Here is a 25,289-nt window from a genome sequence, read left to right as displayed (position 1 = left end):
GCATTTGTAGGACCCTATCTTTACTTTAGGAAAAGCCTTAGGGGTTGGCCAGAGGCCTCAGGGAATAGGGGAATTGTTTCCAAGCCTAGCAACATGAAAGAAGAAAAACCAGCTTCTTCAAGTAGTTCTCTGACTTGCACACACACACACACACACACACACACACACACACACACACACACTCCACCACAAAATAAAAGGTCCAATTAAAAACATTCTCTGGCAGAAGATGATAGGCTACTGTTGAATATTGCTTTTCTAGTAACCAGGGAAGAAGACGGAAATTGTTCCTCGTGTACAATAGACAAGGACGACAAGGAACCCAGATAACAAGCAGAACTGGTTGTAAAAAGATTAGAACCATGTGAACCTCACCAAACAGCAGGAGCAGATAACATGCATCTGCAAGTTGCAAAGGTGTGAGCTGGGGACCGGTGACCCTTGCAGCCTTCACAGTTAAGGGTAAGGTGGCATAAGGACTGAGTCCCATGTGTCAACTGTCTAATGTGTTCTGGTTAGAAACAAAAGCAAAACTTTTTCTAAACAGCGTTCTTTTGAACGTTTCATCTTATTTTATGTTGTAAGCTTCTGAATACTAGGGGTGTGAGAGAGCACCCTGTAAGGGCCTGTGTGTCATAGAACTTCAGCAAAGTTCTAAAGAAGAAAGAGATATGGAGTAGTTCCTCCAAGCAGGAACCATGGTTGACCAGTTGAATCTACATGTTTGCCTGCTTTTATGTCCATTGTATAGATTCTTGGAAGGGTCTGTGGTTTCAGATTAGGGTTCATGCTGACTCCTGGATTTCGATATAGTCACTTCTGGTGCTTTTCCATTTTTCATATTCCACAAATCTGGATTGTGGAGAGGGCTTCACTGTTCATTGTCCACTTTGTCAAGGTTGGTCTGAAGAAGTTTCTAGAAAGGAGGCCACTTGGCATACATGCGTGAACATAGGGAATGACATGCAACAGTTTCTAATGAAGTTAGTGAGAATGTGGGAGGAGGTCGCCTGATGTAGCTTTAAATTGTAGATTGCAATGGTTCTCATTTTGGCATTCAAGACTCTCATCAGTCTGCCTTTGATCATGTGTTTAAGCAATGTGAATTGGGAATTATAGCTTATCCATCGAAGACCATTTATGATCTGTAAAACTACATTCTAGGAAGTGATCAGAGTTTTCTTCCATATTACATTTAACCTTTTCAAAACTTAATATATCCTTATTTTATGTAGTAAAAAATAAGAATGCAAAGGAAGGGAATCCAGCCACATAGCTGTTAGGAGAGGGATTTGAACTTCTGTCCCTCTGACATGGGACTGTGCATTGTCTTTCTGGAAAGTGTGGTTTTCTGCAGCTGTTTAGAGTGATTAAATTTCTCCTGATCATTACCATGCTTATTGACACCATCAGAGGCTTTAATCATAGCTACTCAGATTCTAGGTGAGGAGCAATGATGTCATTAGACAAATGGCCAAGAAGTTAATTTGATGTATGGCAGTGGTGATCATTTCATTCATTGATTGCTTGCTGGAGGTTGACTGTCATAGATGGGAACTCTACATATTTTGTGCACTTATTTGGTTCACAAAAAAATTGCTGTTGTAAGTATGTTCCAAATATTTCATGAAACTAAAAATGTGATGTGTTGTTCTTGTAAAATTAAAATATAATCACTCAGTAAGGTCCCACTGACCCACCCCCAACATTACAGTCTATTGCCATTGCTCTTGGTTATCCTCCAGAACTTTATGATAAAACCCTGTTGCTGAAGATGCTACATTTGAGGCATACAACAGAGAAATCAAGCTGGAGGCTTCATTCAGACTGACTAGACTCTATAGTGCTAGAAGGTGTTATGCGTGCCACCAGAGGCTAAAAAGAATCACTAGTCTTACCCAGCTGTGAACAACAATTATCAGCCTGGAGAGCCGTGCCCACTGGTGCAGTGATGGGTAAGAATATCATTGGAGCAACCAATTCTTTTCTGATTGGATTCAACGCTCACTCTACAAGTTGAAACTCATTCTTTGCACCATTTGGGGGACTAAGAACTTGTGGCTAAACAGATTATAGGCCCTAGAGGAGAATTGTTACCTCCCCACCTCAGCCTGAAACCTGTTTGCTCAGGTTTCACTGTTATCAAGAAGAGAGCATCAGGGTGGAGCCTGCCGCCCTATCGTTCTGCCACTCCCACTGCTGCCTGCTGCCTTACTGTTCCGGAGCCAAACACGTGGTCACCTGGAACTGGACTCCAGGATGATTTGGCGGGGATGGGCCCCTTCCCCCTTCTTCATCACCCAGTGCACTGCATAGTAAAATTGAGCTTTGATCAGAACCTGGTTTGTCTTAGCTCCTTTCTTTCTCTCGTCCATCTAGTTCCCTTTCTTTCAGCTCGAGTCTGCCATCTCAGCCTTACCCCATTCCTCACGAGCCTCTGGACAGCACGCAACAGAGAATCTACTATTACTCAGCTAAATGGACATCTACTAAACCATTTCTTAATGATTTAGGATTATATTCATAGATTACTACCTCTGACAACCTTTATATAGCAGGGCAGTTGAGCATATGAAACCATAGCACTTGTGATAGCATATATAAGACTTGAGAGAGCTCAAGCCAGGCAAAATTCCATCATGGAGAGTGGAGATAGGCACAAAGTCCCATCCCTAACTCCTTAGAGCTATTGGCAATTAGTATCTTGAAAGGTGCTAAAATGGCCACAGAGCCAGAAGCAAGAGTCTGTGATGTCAAGGTCCTCCCTTGTGCCCAGTAGCTAGAGATACTTCCCTTGGAAGCAGGTGCCCTGGGAAAAAGATCTGTGCAAACTATAAGTCGGATGTCTAACGGATGCAGTGAGTATCAGGAGCCCAATTACTTCTATTGAACCCAGGCTTTTCATCTGTAATGTTAAAATATTGGCAGATATAGACTGAAGTCTTTCTACTCCTACAGGCAACTCTTTCCATAAAGAAAGAGTATTTCACAATTAAGATTCGGTAATTGTATATTGGGTGCTCAAAAGACTGGTTCTTTTTGCAGATAGAATCTCACTTTCCATGTGTCACTAAATTTATTTACTTTATGATAATGGTGGTGGTGGTGGTGGCAGTGGTGTGTGTGTGTGTGTGTGTGTGTGTGTGTGTGTGTGTGTGTACATGTGCACATACATGTAACTGTACCACAGTATGCATATGGAGGTCAGAGGACATATTTTTAAAGTTTTCTTCCCCCGTTGGCCCAGGAAGTTGAACTCTGGTTGTCATGCTTGCCTGGCAAGTACTTTAACCATGATCCATCTCTGTCATCTACCAGTACCATGTTTAATGACATTTTCTCCCTTGATGATGGGTCTACTTCTCAGTCTTCTGTGTTTGTGTCTGCATACATTCTACATTGAGTTCATTACTGTAACTTTATATTAAAGCTGGGAGTCAGACAGTGGAAGACTTCAATTCCTCTTCAGTTTTTATAGCACATTTTAATAAATAAATGTGGAAATATTGGGTTTTTTTTACACTTTGAACACTCATATATATCCTCAAAGCATCCATTCACTTTCTATAGCAATGTGCACTAGTTGCTACCAAGCCTGAAGTCTAAAGAGTCTTATAAGTCCTTCTTTTCATATTGTCTTGCAAAGGGACCCATGACTCATATCATTTCATGCCCATGAAGTGGCCTTCTCTCTGAGGTTACATTCATGGGTTCTCAGCACCATGGGGACAGGTAAGTGGAATTACAGAACAGCTCTGCTTTTAAGACAGTCAAGTGACCTAGCTTTCACATTGTTTCTTGATTCCTGAGAGTCTGTCTTCTCCCTTCAGTGGCTTTATAAGCGGAGTGTGCAGGTGGCATTTTAAGTGGCAACCAAGCTATGTTTAAGTCTTTGGAGCTTCCTGAAAAGTACAGTCACTCCCACCAACACTCTTGAATTAGATGAAGAAAGAAAGGTCATATGAATGTTTATATCACAACTCAGGGTAATTTGTGCTGAAAACAGACCCCCATCCTCTGTTTCTGAATGAAAAGACTCTCTCCTCTGTTCCCAAAAGTATTGTTTTTAGAACAAAAAAAAAGTTTCAATTGCTGAAAAAAAGTATGAATTATTTATTCATCACTCTATTATTATCATCCAATAATAGAATAACATAATTCTATTATTATCACCCAATTTATGCTTTTCTTTTTTGTGTGCAAATGTGCAGCATATGCCTGTTCGTGTACTGGTGTCTGAACCTGTGTGTATGTGACTAGAGGTCAGAGCTAGATGGTGGGCATCTTCCTTGGTCACGCTCCACCTTAGTTTTTGAGACAGGGACTCTTACTGAACCAGACGCTCACTGTTCTGATTAGACATTCTGGCCAGCAAGTCCCTGGGATTCTCCTATTTCTGCTCCTTAGCAGGAGACAGGAAAGTGCTATTGTGAGGGGCTTTAATGATGTGATGGAGATCTGATCTCAGGGCCCACACTTGTACAGCAAATGCTCTTATCCACTGAGCCATCTCCTAGTTCATCCTAATTCACCCCCCTAATCCATACTTTTCTTTCAAAACCATAGAATCATAAGATTTGATAATGAGGTATTTAGTGGTATGCAATGAGTGTCTTTCCATAAGAATATCTCGTAGTTACCAATATTATTGGAATGTAGTCTCACCTAGTGACTCAGGGACTGTAGTGTTTGTGCCTGGACTAATATGTTCCATGTTTCACTTTCAACACCTCCCTTGCTGTTGGAACACCTTTTGTTTCTTAGTAAGATAATGAGATTATTGAACAGCTGTGTTAGAAATGAGAATACCAAGCTTGTTGGGACTGAGAAAAATCTAAGAGAACATGAGCCTGTTTGGGTTCCAAAGGTGTCTCCAATGAGCTGGTAACATGGCTTGCCTCTTCAGGAACTCAGAGTTCTCAGTTTTGTGATAGATAGTTAAAATAACTGGAAATAACCAGTTGAGCAAGTATAGGGGAGGGAAGGTGTAGTGTCTCTATGTGCTAAGCATGAAAGAGTTAAATGTGTAATATGGTGTTTGCGTTTGTCAAGAAAGCTGTATACATCTCCTTTGGATATATGCTTTAGGGGAGCTGGAAAGAATCCAGTAGTTTAGAGTACTCAGTCTTAGGTTAAGAGTCTTCAGGAAGACCTGAGTTTAGATCCCAGCACCCATGCTTGCCCTGTGGCTCACAAGTGCAGATGACTCCAAATCCAGGACATTCAATGCCTCTGGCCTATTTGGTCACCTGCATTAGCGCGCATGCATGCACACATGCATGCAACACACACACACACACACACACACACACACTATTCAGCCAGTAAAATGGTTGGCACAGGAGCAGAAGGACCTGGGTTCAGATCTCCATCACCCATGTAAAAACTCAGGTATAGTGGCCCATATCTACATCCTAGAGCTGGGGAGGTGAAGACAGGAGAAGCCCTGGAGGTCACTGTCCAGTTAAACTCATCTGGAGAACTCCAGGGTCATTGAGAGACTCTGTTTCCAGAAAACAACATACCCCCACACACCTCCAAAAGCCAGCAAAACAAACAAACAAACAGATGCAAAACAAAAGCAAACACAGGCAGAGTACAATGGGGGCAAGCACTCAATGTCAAACTTTGGACTCCACACACATGATACGCAGTCATTCAGGTTATCAATACTAAGCACCCAATAAATGTCCCTTCAATTAATGAAAAAATGCATGCACTTCATACTTTTTGACCATATTGGCAACTTCTACAATTTTGTTTTTTCCCTGTTAATGTTGGAATTGTATTACTCCCCAATTCATTATGGAAGTTCTGATGACATCACTGTGACTGACATCCACAGTGCACTTCCTCAAGAGGCTACATTTCTGGATAACCTACTTTATGTTTCTACACTCTTCAGAATGATTAATTATTCTATTTGTGTCTCCCATCTAGGAATGGGGGCATTTAAAACCCATTTGACACTTTATGATGCATGAAATGCCAGATATGATGGTGGTATTGAAAGGCAGATGCAAGATAGAGGTTTTTAAATCAATCTATCAGACCAAAGGGGAGTGTATTCTTCAACTGATATTACCCTTAAAAGCTACAAAAAGTACCAAATTTAATGATGAAAACAAATTAACGGAACCTCCATCAGTCCATCAGTAAAACAATGATCTGAGGATAGGAAAAAAATATTGAATCCACCACAGAAGGCAAGTGGATTTGGGGTTTGGAGAGGGATGATCAGAAGTTTTACATTGAATTTTTAAGTGATTCGTGTGTGTGTTTGTGTGTGTGTGTGTGTGTGTGTGTGTGTGTGTGTTGCATACATGTGCAGCTGGAGAGATGCCTCAGAGGATAAAAGCATTTAGTGAACTTCTAGAAGATCTAAGATAGATTCCCAGAATCCATGTCACAAGGCTCATAACCACCATTAACTGCATCTCCAGGGGATATGAAAATCTCTGACCTCTCTACATGCACCTATACTCACTTGTGTACAGCCACACAAAGACAAACACATGTACACATGATTAAAATAATAAATAAATAAATAACAAAAAACAGATTTGAGAGCAGCAGCAGTCTTTTCCCAAGAGGAATAACTCTATTACATATTCTTTGCTGTTATAGCTTATCCATCTTGGCTCCTGTCCTTACTGTGTGGCTTCACAGTTTTAACAATGACTCCATCCAAAGGTCTCCCCTTCCTCATGTTTCTAAATTTCCCAGTGCCAGAATTATCTGCTTGTTTCTTGGCTTGGGTCTGGTGGACAGGCTGATCAACATTAAGTGTATCTGTAAATCTCAACTGCCTACTCTGAGGTTCTATGCACAAGCCTGTACCCATGGCTTATGCAGCCATGGACTGGATATATTATGTGTGCCCGCTATATAATACCTATGATAAAACTTAATTTAAAAATTAGGTACTAGCAATCAGCCACAATTACTACAAATAAAATATAACAAATGTATGAATGATTTTGGGAATTTTCCATTCAATACTTTCTGTCCACAGATTACTATGGGTAATGAAGGGCATAGAGAACAAAGACATGAACAGGGGTGACTTCTTCTATAGCAAAGTCCTGTTCCACAAGCTGGGTGACTACTTTTGGTTCTGTGAGCCAGGCTAAGGCCTAAAATGCCCTGCTCTGATTAATAAATCCTTGGAAGTTCTGAATATGCTGTGCAGCCAGAGTGTCTGATCTGTCTGTGCTCTCTGATATAATAATTCTTGATTCTAGTAGTCTATTGAGCAAAAGTGGGGTCAACAGCCTGTTTATAAAGAAGTACAATATTTTACATCATAAAGGCTGGGAAATATCCACAGACATTGATTGGTTTTCTTTCTAGTCTAGCTCCTATGAAGACGAGATGTCAGCAACCCAAGGATGGCACCCTTAGTAATTTATTAAACCTATGCAAAGAAGGATGCTTTTTCCCTGTTTGCATTCTTTCGTTTCAGTATTTCTGGAGCCCCAGTACAATGATACATGCTGGTTATCAGTTCAGGAGGCTGAGGCAGGAGGATCTTGAGGTAGAGGTAAACCTGTCTCAAAACACGTAAAACCACAAAGCCATTTTAAAAGGCCTTTCTAAGCCTATATGTAACATCCAAAGCCCTCTTCTAAGATAATGAACAGAGTCTCCTGCATTCTCCCTCTGTTACCCGCAGGTAACACAGCTTCTCAGGGTTGCTCTCTGCAGTGTCTCATGCGATAGGGACACACTACACAAATGAAGGCTGTGTAGTGCAACATGAACACTCCTCCATTGTTGGTGGGATTGCAGGCTTGTACATCCACTCTGGAAATCAGTCTGGCGGTCCTCAGGAAATTGGACATAGTGCTACCGGAGGATCCAGCAATACCTCTCCTGGGCATATATCCAGAAGATGCCCCAACTGGTAAGAAGGACACATGCTCCACTATCTTCATAGCAGCCTTATTTATAATAGCCAGAAGCTGGAAAGAACCCAGATGCCCCTCAACAGAAGAATGGATACAGAAAATGTGGTACATCTACACAATGGAGTACTACTCAGCTATTAAAAAGAATGAATTTGTGAAATTCCTAGCCAAATGGATGGACCTGGAGGGCATCATCCTGAGTGAGGTAACACATTCACAAAGGAACTCACACAATATGTACTCACTGATAAGTGGATATTAGCCCAAAACCTAGGATACCCAAGATATAAGATACAATTTCCTAAACACATGAAACTCAAGAAAAATGAAGACTGAAGTGTGGACACTATGCCCCTCCTTAGAAGTGGGAACAAAACACCCTTGGAAGGAGTTACAGAGACAAAGTTTGGAGCTGAGATGAAAGGATGGTCCATGTAGAGACTTCCATATCCAGGGATCCACCCCATAATCAGCATCCAAACGCTGACACCATTGCATACACTAGCAAGATTTTATCGAAAGGACCCAGATGTAGCTGTCTCTTGTGAGACTATGCCAGGGCCTAGCAAACACAGAAGTGGATGCTCACAGTCAGCTAATGGATGGATCACAGGGCTCCCAATGGAGGAGCTAGAGAAAGTAGCCAAGGAGCTAAAGGGATCTGCAACCCTATAGGTGGAACAACATTATGAACTAACCAGTACCCCGGAGCTCTTGACTCTAGCTGCATATGTATCAAAAGATGGCCTAGTCGGCCATCACTGGAAAGAGAGGCCCATTGGACACGCAAACTTTATATGCCCCAGTACAGGGGAACGCCAGGGCCAAAAAGGGGGAGTGGGTGGGTAGGGGATTGGGGGTGTGTGGGTATGGGGGACTTTTGGTATAGCATTGGAAATATAAATGAGCTAAATACCTAATAAAAAATGGAAAAAAAATAAAAAAAAAAAAAAAGAGAACAGAATGGTGGCCTCCTAGAATTCAGAGGTTTCTGGAAGTGATGTACCTTGTACAAGAATCCCAACTGTTCACAGAGCCTGAGTTTCATGGAATACCTCTTTGGAATGATTTTCTCCTCAGTGGCTACAAGACCTGAAATCTATTATACCCCCCCCCAAGTTTGGGTCAATTTTCACCCATCTAAGACAGGGTGGCAACTCTGGTTTGAATGCCATTTCATGCCTGATAAAATTTCACTAGGCATTTTAACTTTTAACTTCTTTTATTGACTTACTGTGCAGATGGAGAGGGGAAAAAAAACTTTCAACGGGGATTTAGTGACGTCATGTTTCAGTAGAGGAAGAAAATGCCATTGACTCTATTAGAGCTGCCTAATGTTTTCCACAAACTAGGAATAATGCGTTGTGTCTTGGTGACCCATAATAGCAGCTGACTGCCTGCACATGATGAAAATTCTATTTGGGATTGCTAAAAATTAACTATTTAATCCCGTGTTGTCTGTGCCATACTGGATCTTGTGTCTGATTTAATCTATCCCACTGTTTTCAAAGCAACCAAAAGTGATTTCCACGCAGGTTAAGTGTTCTGAAGCTTTCCGTGGAGGGGCTGGGAGGGATGGAGAGAGATCATGTGATCTGTGCCCCTGAGATTAAGGGGTCCTAGATGCTGGTGGGAAGGTTGCTTCATCTTCTTCTGTGTGTTCCTTTTACCTGCCTGCAAAGCAGCTGAACCTAGCTAGAAGACCTCTTCCTTGTTCCCACTCTGCGGGTCCCTTCCCTCTGCCTGACCTTATCTGGCCTGTTGAGGTTGTGATAAGACAAAAGGGGAAGTGTTTGATTGATGGAGCACACCCTTTGGAGTGGGGCCAGAGAAAGAGTTCATTAAGGAAAGTGTGGGGCCTTCCTGAGTGTGAGGAAAACAGCAGTCTCAGAGGGGGAAAATTATCACGGGGCAGAATGCCTGCGAAGGTCTGCAGGGCAGAGTTCAGAAGAGAACTTGCCAAAGGAGCCTTCTCTGAAGATTTACTGCCGCAGCCACAGCTGACAGAGAAGAGGATCCAGAGGAAAGATGTTCTGTCCTGACTAGCTTCACAGGAAGTCTGCAGGGCTGGGATTCTCTGGCAAGCCAAGGAGTGGGAGAGCTCTCAGCCTGCAGCTTGGGGACAGAGGACTTCCAGTTTGTTTTTAAAGAGACCCCCTTCCAAGCAGCATTTGTGATGACTCTGCACAGATGTCTCAAAGAAGAAAAACTACTCTCCAGGCAAGATGTTCCCGGTCTGTCCAGACCCATCCATCCCCACGGGTACCACGCCTCCCCAGCCCCCAACAAGCTCAGGTATATTCCTGTAGCCTTCAGGCTCTTGGTTGAGAGGACCCTGGCCTTCGTGGAGGTCTGATTGCTGTCTGTCTGTCCTTTACCTAGTATGTTGGGCCTAGTCTCTTGCCATAAGACCCAAAGCCTTCCTTTACTGCAGAAACTGCATCCAACCTATCTCTGCAGTGAACTGTGTGTTCGGCAGGGGAGACGCTGTCCTTAACGCTACAGTCAAAATGATGCAGTTAGGAAGGGAAAAATATCAGCTTTAAGAACTTTGTTTTCGCAAGTGTGTAGCAGATTAGATCAGTGCCCTTTTACTTCCGGGAAACCCGAGGCTGGATGAGTAGAAGTGGTTTGCATAGGGCACAGTAGTGTGCAGCCTTAGACCGCTAGTGAACACCTGTATCCCTCTCCTGGATGGACTGATGTCATCTTGAGAACTCATTCTGGGTCATAAATCAGGCTTCGTCTAGGGGAAGAAAGGCAAATGGGGTTCTGGGTGTTTTTCACACAAAAGATAGGAAAAAAAGCCCATCTGGTCCATGGTGTAAGTGACGTTGTAAGTGAGGCAGAATAGGAGCAGAATTGCAGAGCCGGGATTCCTGCCCCAGCCACACGCTGAGGCTGACCGTAAAGAGCTTGAGCTCAGCTCTGGGGGAACCAAGGAGGGGCTGACCTGTCCCCAAGACAGGGCAGGAAATGCTAAGGAATTCTTTGATAACAGACACAGATTCCCCACTCAGTTTTTCAAGAACAGAGAGAAACACAGTAGGGGGAAGTACCGACGCTCCCTCTTCTCTAGGCACTGCAGAGAGACAAGGTAGTGTGTGCAGAGGGTCAGCGAACTTTAAGCGTGGAATAAAACTAGAAAAGGCCCTCAGGAAAAAAAGACCCAAGAGATGCCCAGTTGCTAGCTAAGTATGTTTTAGTTCTTCCCTCATAGTCAAAAGGTCGGGTTTCTTCTTTTCTCGTTTCTTTACTTTTCTTCTCTTTTCTTTTCTTTTCTTTTTTTTCTTTTCTTTCTTTTTCTTTCTTTTCTTTTGCTTTCTTTTCTCCCCCTGCCTTTTCTTTGAAAACAGAATGGGGCAAGATAAACTGCTTATCTAAAATTTTTTATTTCTAATTTTCTCCCTTGCTTCTGAGTTCTTACTAATAGGATGGAAAATAAAATTAAGTGGTGGACAAGTAGGAAAGTCCCTAAAGGACAAGCAGACAGATTCCCGATTTACATCATAAGCTATAAAGCAAGGTGCTAGGGACAGTAGAGTGGACAGATGTCTCTAATGACATCTTATTTACAGCACACAGCTCTGAAGTACTTTTTCCCAACTCCCCTACTCCCTGTAAAAGAAAGAATATCCTCTAACTGGGTTAGCCCATTGTGATAATGTATGTTATTATAGCTGTCAAAGCCAACCCCTGACTGATTCAGAAACTAATATGTAGGTAAAACACCGACATGAATCCCGAATACAAACTAAGCCAATAAGTACAAGGAGAGGCTCGTAACTGGCAGTCTGTAGTATCCACAGCCATCCTTTTACATGAGGATGGCTTTGAGCTTTGAGATCCACCCCCCGTCGCATCAAACTTAAGACTTTGCACATGATAGGTAAGTTCTTTAACACTGAGCTACATCTTTAACCTGAGACCATGCCACTTTTAATAGCGCATGTATGTCCTTTGTGAAAAGACCTTCAATTTTGGGAAATACACGTGTGCATTCCCATTTGGTGTTTTCTCCCAGTCTCAGTGGAGTCACGCTGGGTTATGGAGACTTCAAAAGACAGAAAAGAAGGAATTATATCTGTCTTGGCTAGTCATCTTTACCTTTGGGTTCTTTCTCCTAAGGAACCCACTGACTTCTAGATGATGCTAATTCCTTTGGGTTTGGCACTAGTTAGACCATTTCATATAGGAGACACCAGAAGGCCACCATCAGGCTGGACCAAAGATGATCAAGGGCAGTACAAGACATTACAGGATCTTCAAAAAGCTAGAATAACCCAATGGTAAAGACTGAAGACCAAAGCGGAGTTGAGTTAGTTTGCAGACTTGAACAGAGATTCTGGGAAGTGTTATGATATCAAATGTCAAGCAATTCTAGAGCAGTGTCTATTCCTGGATTATTATTTTTTACTTTATTTTTTTTTTGACAATGGAGGTGAAGTCTCGATAGTTTGACTGGACTTTGTTCGTTTCTGTGGCAGTGTGATAAGAAAGTCTGAATAAATGGCTTCTTAACAAAATATAACACGATACACTATTAGACTGTAGCTGTTGTAGTATTTGGGTATTGACCGTTATGAGTCAATTGAATCTAAAGAAGCTTTTAGGAAAATATGTTGGGGTACACGGTATCATCAAGTGAATTTACCTAAATATTTTTTTTTGTGCATTATGTGTGTGGGAAAGGATATATGATATTTTGAAGCTGTTTTGTTTTAATTTCTCAACAAAGTAATCCTTCCTTCTAAGATTCTGATTGGAGGATACCACACAAGAGGCTTAACCAGATTGCAAATATGTGTAAATCCGACCCAGGTGACCTCCCCCTAGAGGGAACTTGTAGCTCACTTCTTTAGATCTTTATCATATATGATTTCCTCTTAAATCATTTGCCTACTTTACCTTCCTTTTCAGGAAACAAAATAAGAGCCCAAGACTCCACAAGCAAAACAAGAAATATCCCTAGTGATTCATTTTAATCTCCTAGATTACTTGGAGGAACATAATGCATACTATTCATGAAGTATTTCCTCCTACTTTTTAAATAAGAAGCTACTGTATTTGTGGGCAATCCTCAAGTTACATTGTGCACCATAACTACTGTGAGATGTGTGTTAAATGCATCCGTGGCCCAGGCCTTCTGGTATACCATTCTGGGCACTCATGCTCTAGTTGGTAGCTGTGGTTTCTCAAGGCAGCACAGTGGCCTAGGTTTTACAAAGATGAAATCTCTTCCTGATGAATGTGTGAAATTATTTGTTTATTTCATTTGATTATTTCCACATAAAGATGGTGCATTTTTTAAAATCCTACACTAGAATCACAGGAATAGCATCATATAAGTAGGAGGGGGCAGCAGGGCTCACAGTCACAGTGCCTTTGAGAGCCTCATTGCTATTCAGCCATTCTGATGGAGGCCACCATGTCTATGGTGCCTGACCATGTCACCTAAGCATATGCGCTTTCCTGCTGGGATGGATGATTCAGCTGATGACTGGTTATGATGACTGTGTTGGGGGCAAAAAGCCTTTCCATTCTTTCCCCGTGCTATACCAGTTATTTTACATCATAGCCCACAGGTGGTGTGTTCCCTCCTTAGGTACTTTCTAACATTGTAGACAATGTTAGGGATGATATTATGCTCGAGAGGTGACGTCCACGTTTGTAATATACTGTGCTTTTTACCTAGAAACTTGTATACTGTAAACTACAGATTATTTTTTTAACCCTCTGCTTCCACCAAGCCTAGGTTGGTTTTGATCCATTTTTGAGTCCACTTGTGAGCAGCAGGACAAAGCTGGGTGGAGGAGTGAGTGGACTAGCTTCTAGTTATCAATGTTTCACCACTAGAAAGCCAAGCAAGAGAAACCCAGCACAGCCATCATCAGGGTGTGGAGAGTCAGGGGTTGGGGAAAAAGAGGAAGGCTGGAGTGTCAGGAAGCAGCAGGCTGACGAGGAAGGAAGTGAGTGAGATGCATGAGAGAGTCTAAGTCATTTCCATGACTCTATCTGGGATTCTTCAGCTTCATTTTGCTAACACAAAGCCCAAACCCCAGATAATACAAGCCTTTGTGGGTCACGTTTGGACATTCAGGGCATCTAGTTCTTTTAACTGTCTAATCAAGATCTATTGCAGCATATGGATTTTATCTTAATATTCTAAAAAGGCCTGGGGTGCCTAATGGCCACACACCTCAATATCTTTGAGCAGTCTTGCTGTAGCTTCTCTGTAGACTTCATATGCCTTGAACGCACTTAAGGGACCACTTTGGCCAGGATGTGCTACCCTCATTCACCTGCTCGCACTCAAGGTGCCAGGGTAGAGAGCATCATCCAAAGCTCTGAAGGTGACAATGCTGCTGTGTCCTCTTCACTGTCATTGAGAAATTCTTTTTCCTAGCCGGTGTCAGCCTTAGTCTTGGAGTGTCGAGCAGTGTCTTGTCTACTGTCTGATAAATCTCCACTGGAAAGGTGAGGTTTGTTTTGTTTTGTTTTGTTTTGTTTTGTTTTTGTTTTGTTTTGATCACTGTCTGCCTTTCTCCATGTATCTATTGCACTGCTAGAACCTCTCACACGTACATTAATCCCTGCATTATTCTTCCCTCAAACCTCATGCCAAACCTCTGGGAGACAAGTTCTACTGCTGGTTAGACAGGTGTAGAATGTCTCTGTCTCAAAGAGGGACAAATACCTTGTTTTGTTGTCCGTGTTTTGGTATAAGCCTTAATGGGTTTGGTTTGAAGATTTATCACCTACATAGAAAGCTTGACACACTTAACACACAAGAAGAGTCCATGTGCTTGCCCATGACTTTCTCAAAAAACTGGGGAGCAGCCAATGTGAGCAGATGAGTAACTTCAAAGTTGGTGGATATATACATACATATAGTGTGCATATATAATATACAATATAAGTCATATAATATATAATAATAGATATTTATTATATATCTGATATTTATAAGTATAATAGAATTCTTAGAACTATAGTATTTCCTTCACTATGTTCAGGATTTGATTATGAGCCTCGAAAAATAAATGTGTAGTCAAATCTCCTGAATTGATTCCAAAGTTACTTTCAGTTAGAAAAAGTAAATAATAAATAATGAATTACCTCTGGCCTGAACTGGGCCTTCTTTAAACAGTTATGAGTAAATGAGATCTCAGTATTAACTTGTTTTTTCTTGTAAACACACTTCTCTCTTTCCTGGGAGAAGAAAAATGCCAAAAGTACCAAGTCAATCAACAGGGCTCTGCTGTCAAAAACACTTAGCATCTTCATATATTAGCTCTACTACCTTGGGGGAAATTCCTTTAAGTCTATAAGCCTCAGTTCCTGGATCTGTCAATGGAAATAAAACAGATAGCACTGACATGAAGGCTACAATATATGAGATATCTAGTTAGACCTCAGTAAGTAATAGCTGTTATTTATAATTTTCATTTTTAAAAGTCCTTCAAAGTCACCCTGAGTGTACACATATATGCTTGTTCTCTTCCTATCAGAAAAGCAAAAGAAAGAGAGATTCCAGCATGGCTGCTACTGGTGTTATGGAGAGGGGTCTAACTAGCTGAATAAACTCTTTTAAATACTTGGAGTCAGTTGAAGAATTGATGGTAGGAACAGCTACTGGAGGCATTTATATTATTAGACCATGGTAAGACACTTAAAAGGTTCTAATTTATTTGACAGGCTTTTGTTTCTTATCAGCTATATTAGGCATGTGGTTAACATTCCCTGTAAGCTCAGTAGAGTTAGATGATGCCATTGTCTCTGCTTTCACACAACTCTGCCTCTAACCAATCCATACTAGAAGAGGTGGATTGGGGACACACAGTAAGCATCAGGCATCTTGACTAACTTCTATTGCATTGGCGTATAGACTCACAAGGAAGAAAAATTTAAGGGGATGAAGAGAGCAGGAAGGATAACAATGACTAGCAGATTCCAAGTGAAAATACTAAGTTTAATTTCCAAATTAAAGGTCATCCCAACCTGCAGAAAACCAGCACATTCAAGCAGCAATAATTTCTTTCTTTCTTTCTTTCTTTCTTTCTTTCTTTCTTTCTTTCTTTCTTTCTTTCTGTCTGTCTGTCTGTCTGTCTGTCTGTCTGTCTGTCCGTCTGTCTTAGTCAGGGTTTCTATTCCTGCACAAACATCATGACCAAGAAGCAAGTTGGGGAGGAAAGGGTTTATTCAGCTTACACTTCCATACCTCTGTTCATCACCAAAGAAGTCAGGACTGGAACCCAAGCAGGTCAGGGAACAGGAGATGATGCAGAAGCCATGGAGGGATGTTCTTTACTCTATTGCTTCCCCTGGCTTGCTCATCCTGCTCTCTTATAGAACCAAGACTACCAGCCCAGAGATGGTCCCACCCACAAGGGGCCTTTCCCCCTTGATCACTAATTGAGAAAATGCCTTACAGTTGGATCTCATGGAGGCATTTCCTCAACTGAAGCTTCTTTCTCTGTGATAACTCCAGCTGTGTCAAGTTGACACAAAACTAGCCAGTACACTTCCGTCCTTCCTTCCTTCCTTCCTTCCTTCCTTCCTTCCTTCCTTCCTTCCTTCCTTCCTCTCTCTCTCTCTCTCTCTCTCTCTCTCTCTCTCTCTCTGTCTCTCTCTGTCTCTCTCTGTCTCTCTCTCTCTTTCTTTCATTCTTATTTTAGTTACTGGTAATAGATTTTTTTCTACAAAATATATCCTGATTATGGATTTCCCTCCCTCTACACCTCCCAGTATCTCCCCATCCCCCCTCCTATCCAGATCCACCCTTTTCTGGTTTTCATTAGGAAGGAAACGGACTTCCAAGAGATAATAACAAATTAATATAAGATAAAACAAAAACTAACACATCATAATAGGACAAAAACAACAGAAAGAGAGGAGCCCAAGAGAAGGTACTAGAAAGAGAGACACACTCAGGAATCCAATAAAAGCACTAAACTAGAAACTGTAATAAATATGCAAAGGACTGATATGGTAAAAAGAAAAAAGAAAAATGTAAATAAAATAAAATAAAAATAATAAGATAATTTTTTTAAAAAAATTAACAAGGAAAAAGGAAAAGCCCTGATATGACATTATGAGACAAGGAACCTCCAAAGATGCCATTGAGAGCATTCCTGTGACCATTTACAGCTGGGCATGCAGCTTGCCCTTAAGAGTAGTTTGTTTCCCCAGTGTTATGCCAATGGGGGAATCTAAATGCTCATTTGCAAGTGGTTGTCTGTTGGGGATTGCTTCTGGGTTAGGAACAGGGACTTGTGTTCAGTTCTCCTTTCAGCTCTAGGACCCTATCTGATGCAGCCCTATGCAGACCCTGCGTATGCTGCCTCAGTCTCTGTGAGTTCACATGTGCTTTGACCATGATGATTTAGAAAGCCTTGTTTTCTTGGTGTCCTCCTTCCTCTCTGGCTCTTACATTCCTTCTGCGTTTTACAGGATTCCCTGAGTTATTTGATGGGAGACATCCTGATTATGGCTGAGTGTTCCAAGGTCTCTCACTCTCTGCATAAATAATGTCTGACTGTGGATCTCTGTGTTTGTTCCTATCTGCTGCAGAAGGAAGCTTCTCTGGTGATAGCCGAACAAGACCCTGATATAGCAGAATGTCATTAGGAAGATTTTTACTGCAGTGACTTTTGTTTGTTTAAAACAGTATTACTTGCTTTCCTCCTAGGTCCCTGGGCTAACTAGTCTCAGGTTCTTGTTCATTCAATTAGTGTCAGGTATGGGCTCTGTCGTGTGGCAAGCAGTGTCCGTTATGAGTTCCATCTCATGAAATGGGCCAGAAGTCAGATCAGATGTTGGTCGGTTACTCTCATAAGCTCTGTGCCACCATTGCCCTAGTATATCTTGCAGTCAGGACACCACTATAGATCAAAGGGTTGTAGCTGGGTTGGTGTTTACATTTCTCATTTGGTAGCATGCAGAGTCTCTTCTAGTATCAAAAATGCTAGAATGTAAGGGTGAAAGTTCCATGTGGACACCAGCTCTTTCTCCATGTTCATGACTTATATAAATTCTGTCTTCAGCAATGGGGCCTTGCCACCAGCTTGTGGAGAGCTCTGAGGGGTCCAGTTAATTGATACTGTTGGTTTTCATATGGGTTTGCAATCCCCTTCAGCTCCTTCAGTCCTTCCCCTAACTTTTCCATTGGAATCCCCAGGCTCAGTCCAATGGTTGGCTGTGAGCATCCACATCTGGATTGATGAGGTGCTGGCAGAGCCTTTCAGAGGACATCCATGCCAGGCTCCTGTCTGCAAACACATCTTGGCATCAGCAATAGGTGTTGGGGTTTGTTGTCTGAGGATGGGATGGATCCAATGGTGGGGCAGTGTCTGGATGGACTTTCTTGTAGCCTCTGCTCCATTTTTGCCCCTGTACTTCCTTTAGACAGGGACAATTCTGGGTTAAAAAAAATTTAGGTGGTTCTTTAGGTGTCCCATACCACAACAAGAGTATACCTGGGCCAGTCCATGACTCCCACTATATATAACAGAGGATAGCCTCTTCTGGCATCAGTGGGAGGGGAGGCACTTGGTCCTGTAGAGGCTTGATGCCTGAGAGAAGGGGGATGCTAGAGAGGTGAGGTGGGCCCAGGTGGGTGAGTGGGTGAGCACCCTCTTAGAGGCAAAGGAAAGGGATAGAGGTAGGGGTTGGAAGGTTAGTGGAGGGGAAACTGGGAAGGGGAATAATATTTGAAATGTAAACAAATAAAATGGTTAATAAATAAAAAAAAAACAGTCTTGAACTGTCCGTTCATTTCCTTCTACTATTTGTGTTTTCATAGATTTCTTTAAGGGATTTATTTATTCATTTTCTGTTTTAGGACCTCTATGATATTCATAAAAGTTATTTTAAAGTATTTGTTTTGTGCTTCAGCCATGTTCCAGTACATACTTTGTTAGGGTTGATTGTCTGTAGTGAAGACGTATTGTCCTGGTTGTTACTGACTGTGTTTTTATGCTGCCATCTAGGCATCTGGGTTTGGTAAGGCTGTAATTCTAGACCAGTGGTTCTCAACCTGTCATCATGACCCATTTTGGGTCTTTTTTTCACAAGGATCATATATTAGATATCCTGCATATCAGATGCTTACATTATAATTCATAAGTTTCTAAATTATGGCTGTGAAGTAGCAATGATATAATTTCACAGTTGGAAAGGTTACCACAACATGAGGAACTACAACAAAGGTGCAGCATTAGGAAGCTTGAGAACCACTGATCTAGATCCTGATATCTGGTGTTGTCTTTGTTGGGTGGGTGCTTTGTTCATTGGTTTCTGTTGCCCTTTCTGCTCTTAGGAGAATGTGGTAGCTATAAGTTGCCTGATAACAATTTCTCCTAGGATCTGGATAAGTATGGTTACTGGGGGTTCTGGGTAAAATGTGTTTCCAGGTATTGGGATGGTCTGGGAGTTCTGCAGAGGTCTACAGTAAGAGGAATGCAGAGAATTCCACTTGGGCCTGCTTAGTTTCCTGGGGATGGGGAAAGAGAATGAGGAGAGGCCCCAAGAGGTAATCCACTACAGAGCTAGGAATAGACTGGGGCATTTGATAGAGAGGGAAGGAGGGAGAGTGGAGATCTAAAGGTCTTTTATCTTCTTCTCTGCTCTACTTGTTTCTCTGGCAGCTTTGGCTGTCAAGTTCATGGAGAATGCCTGCAAGAGTTGGAAGGTGACATGATGGGAGTGGAGAGGACAGTTAGAGAATATCTGAGTTTTTTGCTAGAGATGGGGCAGAGAAGGGAGAGGCAGGTTGTCTCCTACAGAGATAGGGATAAGAATTTGTGATTGGATTTGGAGTAGAAGTAGTCTGACAAGTGAAGAGAGGCTTCACGTTCCTCTGGTCAGAGGGGGCTGGGAATTCCCAGGGAATGCCTGCCTGCTGAAGTTGGAGGCTGGGATATATCAGTGAGTTGGGGTTAGAAAGTGTAGAGGGCAAGGTCTGTGTGGTCCACTGGAGATAGGATTGGAGGGGACAGGCTGTTGTGGTGGTCAGTCCTAATTTCAGATGATCTTTTAGTTGACGTTCATGACTACACACAAATTTCCTGAAGGAGCCAGGGCTCAAATTCAGCAAAATTTCATGGGCTGACTCAGTCCATAAAAATGGATATCTTGGATAAATGGAAACTGACAATTTTTAAGAATTTTCTTTGAACAGCTTCTCATCTTCAGTAACTGAAACAAGATGCTTCACATTTATTCTACTAATAAGCTAAAATACACCAAACAATATAATTACTAAAAAGTTGCTGAATTATCCTTTAATAGTTGCTTTGCATGAAACTACCATGTCACCTGAAATAAAATATGTTGGAAAAAAATCTTTAAAACTTTGAAATGGCTACTAAGTCTTGTGCAATTTGTGGTTTATTCTCCAAATCTCATGCTGGTTTAGATGTCAGAAGTCATAAATGCTAACAGCCCCCATTCCTGTGGTGACAAGGAGGAACTGTGGAAGGTATACTTGTAAGAGTGTCTCAACCCCACTGAATCCCTACTCATTTTAGTAATAGGATACTAAGGCTTAGAGAGATTAAGAGGAGGGCTCAATGTCACCTGCCAGTTGGGAATAGCCAGAAATTGAACTTCCAGTTCTGAGCTTTCTGGACTAGACCAAGTGGTGGCACACAGGTCTCTATGAAGGATGGTGCTGGAGGTTCAGATTTCCCTTTTCAATGAATGTGGCTTTGCCGCAGACCCTTTTTGGTCCCTGCCTGCGTAGAATGGGTCTTTAGTTGCAGGTGGACAGGAGTCAGTGAATGACAAACAGAAGCGACACAAGAGATTGTGTAGAATCTGAGTGTATTTTCACAAAGTGTATACCAGTCTTATATAATACAGAAAACAAAGGGATAGGATGTCATGGCAGGCAAAGTACATTGAAGTTACCTGACACAACACAAAGGAATGACTTTAAAAGGACTTACAGAAACCAGGTAAGATTTACAGTAAAGATAAAACAGCCCTGCCTAGGGTCAGCTAATGACAGGTAAGGATTTCACACCCTAGTCACAATTTGTGCTACTCCTTTGAGCCTTGTGAAAGCTAGCACCAGGGGGTTCTGCTCTAGCAGACTTTCTCATGAATAATCCAATACCACAAACCTCCTATTTCCTAGGCCTTGATAAATCTTTGTATGAGTGCAACTTGGCTGTTCTTTAAAGTATCGGTGGGAAATTTCCATTTGTCAGAAGAATTCACCAACTTGCTTCTAATATGCAATATAACCTGTATACCTGGCTGTAGTGAAGATTCCTGTCTCAGTGGGATTCCCTAACTCTTACATGGTAAACCCACCTATTATCTAAGCCATTGTGTATTCCCTTGTTTGGGTAAGACTGGCTACTGTCCTAAGTAATCACTCTGCAGACTAGCCCTGAGCTATTCTAGCTCCGTTCTTTGTGATGCCTAATTAGTTTCACTGTCTCTACTAGAAATAAATTTGAATGTTACTGAATAGGTAACATTCCTACTGAATTCCAAGTTTGTCTGCTTCAAGGATTTTCTGGGACGTTGGAACACTGGCAAAGGCTTAGCTATGTCAGAATTCAATCTTTAAAGGCACTTATAATAAAATAATAGTAAAAGAGAGCACGTGCATCCATACACCAGACTAACACGGGGATAAGGTATGAGTATACGAGTTATGAGAATGCCAAGGTTCTAGGAGGTTGAGTTTCCTTGAAACTCTTTGCCTCCTGAGTGCTTCCAGGCCTCTCGGCCTGCCAAGCAGACTTCACTGGAGTGTGTGTAGCATTCTACGCCTTTTGTTTTTATTTCTCAGCAGAAGTTCCAGAATGTCCCGTCATAGCTACAGATCTCAGAAGTACTCTAAAGATGAGTGTAAACATAATGATTACTAATAAAATAATGCCAATAATAATAGCAAGAAGGATTATATATTGAACCCAATCTAGGGGATTCAATGCACTTAGGTTATTTTTTAAATGTCTGGCCTATTCATCAATGTTCCAAGTGTCCCAGTGACTTTTGCTAATATCTGAAATTTCTGCCTTTCAAGCCTTAATATTTGTTATATTCTGTCCTATTGCTAAGACTACTACTTCTAAGACATCAACCTTTGCCTCCATTTTTATCTATAATATGTTACTATGACAAAGCTATGGAAATATTCCTATGCTTATCATTAACAAAATGAGCAGTTTGCAGCTGCTGAACTAAGGCTGTGGTAGATACCTTTTCAAAGTTTGCATTCCTAAATTTTTAAACCAAGGATAGTTTCCTAACTCTAACAAGCCGCAAAACATAAGCAGGTCTCTTTAACAAAATCATAACAGCAGATTCCTTATCTAAATTAGGATTTACACAATTAGTTAATTGACAAGAATTACAGTGAATATGAAAAGACTTGCCAAGATTGGTGATCTTAAATCTTAAAATTATCTAACAATATAGCCTACAGGTAAGGTACACAAGCTTTTACAGCTATAGGGGAGTTGGCCTGAATGGCCAAAAACAATGTCTCTGATGAAATCTTGTCCAATACTCTGTAGCAGTCCCTCTGCCTCATGAGTCATCATTTTATTTGTCCCCAAGTTGACACCAGGTTGGCTCTCCTTGTTGTAGCCCATGGCAGAGATAGGAAGTTTCTTCATCTTGTTTGCAAGTGGCTGCTCTCCCTGATTCCTCTTTCTCTGTGTGCTCAATACAGCTTTCTTGTCACCACTGTCAGGGCACTCAGGAACTCACAAGTCAGCCTGTAACATGAATCATTTTGGAACCTAGCATGCTCCTGCAGCATTCTGTGGAAAAAACAGAAACACTCCCTCTCTTCCTCATACTAACTTTCTGTTCAGGATCATGCCATGTGCCAATAAGTGGATCCTTTTCATAACTAGAAAGCCTGAAAAGGTAGTAAATAGTCACATATGCATATTTTATTTATTTATTAATCAGAAATAAGAGTAGCAATTGACTAAGTATAAGTCTTCAAGAATTAATACCACTATGTGGAAACAGGTAGAAACTGAGGACACTGAGAACATATTTTTCAATTTGACTTGCACATTTTCTAAAAATACCAAAATATTATTTTAAGCCATTACTATTTTAATGATGTAAAGAAATTAGATTATATGGCCAATTATTTTTGTATAAGGTCTATAATCTTCCTGGGATATAAGTCTAGTGTGGCATTGCCTTAAGAGATCTTGTCCAGGCAATCTAGAACAAATTCTTAAATGTCCCAAAACAGTCTTCTTAATTGAACAGCATTTTCTTAATGAATTGTATATGCATAAACAATTGCAAATTTGAGAATTCAAAGTATCTGGGCGTCAAACAATTTTAAGCAATTGTAAGCTCTGAACTCTCTCTTTCTCTCTCTCTCTCTCTCTCTCTCTCTCTCTCTCTCTCTCTCTCTCTCTCCTATTAATATACAAATTAAAGCTTGATTATTCAACATTTTAAAACACCGTCTACAGCACACAATTTAATTATCTGTGCTGAAGCAGGAGGAAACTCAAAAGAATAAACATGTGATCCAATTCACATATACTTTTCTCCCATAGAAGGGTTGTTTTTAAATACAGTAAATGGGATGCATGCATGCATGAATTTATAGAAGATACAAAAGCATGCATAAAAGCAATTTTTAACTTGTCTTTAGGATAGTGATTATCAATTTTATTTAAAATTATGGTATGAAATAGGCCAAATATCAACATTTTGCAATAACCAATTTGATTGCTGTTTGGAACAAGGAATTCTTAATTCTTAATTAGCACCACAGCAGCCTTATAATAGGATGTTAAAACTTTACTTTGAGATGAAGAAAGATGATTTTACATTAATGTTTTCTCTTGCCAAACATTTGTTGTGGGCACATTTAATAACCATAACTAAAATAAGCAGCTAGTATTAAATTACAATTGATTATAATTGATAACAATTGACCACAGAAGTTTCCTCTGCTTTCTGTAAAGCCTTTCTGTTTCTCACCAGTTAATTTGAATCTCACTTGATAGCACCTAACAAAGGCTTAAGTCTGTCTGTGGTGAGTTTAAGGTGAGGTCCTAGCCAATTAACATCTCCTGGAAGCTTTTGAAAATAAAATTTTGAAGCAAATCATTTTTTCTTTCTTAAATTTACTGTACCACAATTTTCTAGTATAACTAAAACCCTAAATATTAAAAAAAGATATTGCCTCTGAATCTTATGGAGCAACAACTACTCTCCAGAACTTTAAAGCTCATTGTGTGAAAGCAAAGATTTGAAGTAAACTTCCCTTTAGAGGCATTAGCTAATAAAATACTTTCCACTTAGGAAACAATATACACTGAAATAAAGTCACAGCTTCTTGTATTGAAGCAGAGACAATAAAATTTTTTCTTACATAATGTAAAGCTATATTAGCCATACCTAGAGGCAAAATTTTCCAGTGATCACCAGTTCACTAGAAGCAAACCCTTTACAATTATCAGGATGCGAAGGAAAAAACAAACTTTTACATCTATAATAACTTCATATGAAATAGGCAAGCCTGATTGTAATGCCTTTATAAGTTCTATAGCCTGATTGACCTTTTATAAATCTTAAGTTTAAACTTTATTAGAACAACACCTGAGTAGATCTGGAAAAAAAAAATGTTGTTTAGCTAAAAAGAAATTTCCCTGAAGGCAGGGAGGGATGAGGCCCCAAGAACTTCCTTAGTCATGGTTTGCAAAACAAAAGAAACATCACATCATACAATCTTCCCTGAGGCTGCTCTGAACTTTGCATTAACTCAAATGTAAATATTTTTTAATATGAGCATCTTGGCCCTCCTGCAATAAGGACAGATTCTAGGGGAACAATTTAACTATCTATGCCTCTAATTTTGGATAGTCTTTCTTAGGATGACTTATAGTTAAAACGTTCTTTATAACTTTAGTGCTGTGAAAAAATTGCTTATACTGTAGTCTCCTGCCAGGCAGCAACCATAGCCAAACTGATTGTCTGAGGGTCTAATTTATGTACAAAGACAAACATATCTAGATAACTCTGTCTTAGTTTTGTATGAAGTTAGCTGTATTAGCGCTCTCATAAGATGATTACTCTTGTAATAATCTTAATTAACAGTATATGAGTGAGTTAAAAATCTTAAGCTTGTGAGCAAAAAAATCAGAAGTCTCCTCCGAGTGCTTGTTGGAATGTAGTGCTTTCCTTTAGATTCATACATATTGAAATAATTACATGCTCCCATATTTTGGATGATAAATGGATATGGGCATCTGCTTAGTGCTCATACATGGACAATACTCTGTTCATTTTTTATTTCCATCTCATTCAGAAGCCAAAGGGGACTATCCATCTCACCTTGATATATGTTTCAGATCTGGGATGACGGATGTGTAG

Source organism: Mus musculus, chromosome 14 (genome assembly GCF_000001635.26).
Source record: "Mus musculus strain C57BL/6J chromosome 14, GRCm38.p6 C57BL/6J".
Classification (NCBI taxonomy): Eukaryota; Metazoa; Chordata; class Mammalia; order Rodentia; family Muridae; genus Mus; species Mus musculus.
Note: the sequence above shows the minus strand (reverse complement) of the source record.